Source organism: Aulonocara stuartgranti (genome assembly GCF_965226115.1).
Source record: "Aulonocara stuartgranti genome assembly, chromosome: 19".
In the NCBI taxonomy this organism is placed as follows: domain Eukaryota; kingdom Metazoa; phylum Chordata; class Actinopteri; order Cichliformes; family Cichlidae; genus Aulonocara; species Aulonocara stuartgranti.
In genome coordinates this window covers 3,018,778-3,021,278 of record NC_138955.1, presented here as the reverse complement: position 1 = coordinate 3,021,278, position 2,501 = coordinate 3,018,778, and the positions used below count along the sequence as shown (strand labels likewise).

The 2,501-nt window shown below is 38.7% G+C and overlaps 1 long non-coding RNA gene across 1 annotated transcript; it reads left to right on the top strand.

Moving 5' to 3' along the window:
• The first annotated feature begins 546 nt into the window (after window positions 1–546).
• On the top strand, window positions 547–2,287 carry LOC309695115. The gene is made up of 3 exons (XR_014273038.1): window positions 547–594; window positions 1,528–1,633; window positions 2,206–2,287. It is a non-coding gene; the product is annotated as an uncharacterized lncRNA (long non-coding RNA).
• Window positions 2,288–2,501: the final 214 nt, after the last annotated feature.

Here is a 2,501-nt window from a genome sequence, read left to right as displayed (position 1 = left end):
ACTGTTCAAGAGGCCCGACAGTACTCACAGCAGATTGTGCAATATACCGTTTGCGAGCGCCCTCTAGCGTTTAATTGGTGGCAGTAGTCAGAAATGGGCTACGTACGTGTCACAATCATATGGTCAAGATAGTACTTCTCAGCTTCCCTTTATGTTTTATATAACTGATGACATTGTCAGTAATTCTGCAGGAGAATCGGGAGCTGTGACGAACAGCGGTATGCAATTTTAAGTATAATATTATAGAAAATGTTCCAGACAATGCAACCCAGCGCATGGTTTGTCTATTAACCTTTCCCCCTTTCATTTAGAGGCAGACCTATGAGATGACGTTACTGTGATGCAGGCTGCACCACCAATTTTCGCCTTGATTATTATGTTAAAGCTAACGGCAGCAATGCATCTTTGCAATACATACACGTATTGATCCCTTAACACTGTTTGATTTGGAATATTTTTCTTATTCAGTGTCGACTATTGTGTGAACAGGTATATGCTAGTAGTAAAGACTTCAGGGATAAAGTTGGTTCTGTTTTTTCCCAGCTAGATCTAGTTCTTACTGCATCCTGTTGAGGGCGACAGAATACATGTAATGTGAGTGCCAAAACCTTTTTGTATGTACACTATAGGTTTCAAATAATCATAAACAATGGACACTGTTTTATTATTTGCATCGACTTGCCATGTTGATATAAATCTACAATTACCCTGCAATCACCCCGAGTAAGGAATTAAAAAGGAAAAGCCTTAAATGACAAAGTTAAGCAATACATGCCTTTGGTTTTATTCAGGCAGTCTGTCCTCCAGTCTATTAAATAGAAGGACAGAATAGAATGGAACAGAACAGAAATACAAGAGATTTACTCAGACATCTGGATAGCCCTGTCTTTGTGTTGACTTGTGAAGACTATCTTTTGAAGATTTTTGTTAAGTGGTTCTGGTTCAGATACCATAATATTTTTTTTGAAATGACAAAAATTTCTATCTATATATGGAATTAATATACAAGTTGTGTAGTGATAGTAATACAGTTATTGATAGCTAAATGTTCTCTAAAAAGCCTCTGGTTAATCCACTGTTAAATCAAGAATTGACTCTAAAATTATTTTCCTCACAGTGATCAGGCCACATCATATCTTTAAGACCTCATAGTATCATATTATCCCAACAGAGCATGTCACTCTCAGACTGCAGGTTTACTTGTGGTTCTTTGAGTTTTTAAAAACGAGAATGGGAGGCAGAGCCTTCAACTATGCTGCCCCTCTCCTGTGGAACCAGCTCCCAGTTTGGATTCACGAGACAGACGCTGTCTCTACTTTTAAGACTAGACTCAACACTTTGCTTTTTGATAAAAGGTATAGTTGGGGCTGGATCAACAAACCCTAAACTTTCGCTTAGTTATCCTGCTATAGGCTCAGGTTATTACTGGACTTTATGTTTTCTCTTTCCCCTCACCCTCAGTTGGCTTCTGCAGATGGCTTCCCCTCCATGAGTCTGGCTCTGCTAGTGATTTCTTCCTGTTTACAGGGAGGTTTCCCCTTCCCATGGTTGCAAAGTATGCGCTCATTGGGGGTGGCTTGAGGTTTTCTCCAATACTGTAGGAACTTTATCTTACAGTATAGAACACTTTCAGGTGATTATTGTGGTGAGCTGGTACTATATATATATAAACTTGAATTAAATTGAATGCTGTTGTTGTATTATCAATATTAATCAATATTTGTTACATGGATTATCAAAAATCCAGCAAATGCATATTACTTCTTCAGCACTCTGTGTCCTGTGTACTTTCTAGAGAGAAAAATGTTGTAAACAATTGCCAACAATTGGTCGCTGTGTTCTTAATTTAGGACTTTGTGTGCTTAACTAACGACTGTTCAGCATTAAAAAAGACACCTTGTGTGCTCATTCAGGCTCGAAATCAGTGTTTTGTAACCAATATTTCCCCCTTTCAGTCCACTTTAATCTTCAGGCACACAACCAAGACCGAATTTGCTGTGATGAGAACTCATTCTGTATGTTTATACAAGTGTCTTTGGTCCATGGAAGTAACTCCTCCCTGGAAGAGTGATGGGAATTAGATAAAAGTACAGGCTATCTGTCAGTATCTCACAGGATGTGAGGAGAAGTTTCCAGAGACACATTTTTCTTCTGTGAACGAGATTTACTGTGAGCTGTCTCAAGAAAGATGTCCTTGCTTTTTAGGAGACCCACACTAACCAGGTTGCTGCTGCTGAAGAACATTAAGCAAAATCAGAGGTCAACCATCTGCAGCAAGCCACCCAAGGAAAAGATTGGGCCAGTGGTAGGACTGACTAACTTTTATTGTACTTGTAATTGAACAGGCAGACATCCTTGAATATCTACACTGTATAATGTCCTGCAACAAAAGCAAGAACTGCAGTAATATTTTTCCTGTACTGAATGGATGCTAAACCACAAGTAATGCCATTTTAGGGACTATGGTGGCATAAAAATGCAAACAATATAAAATAGTCAGT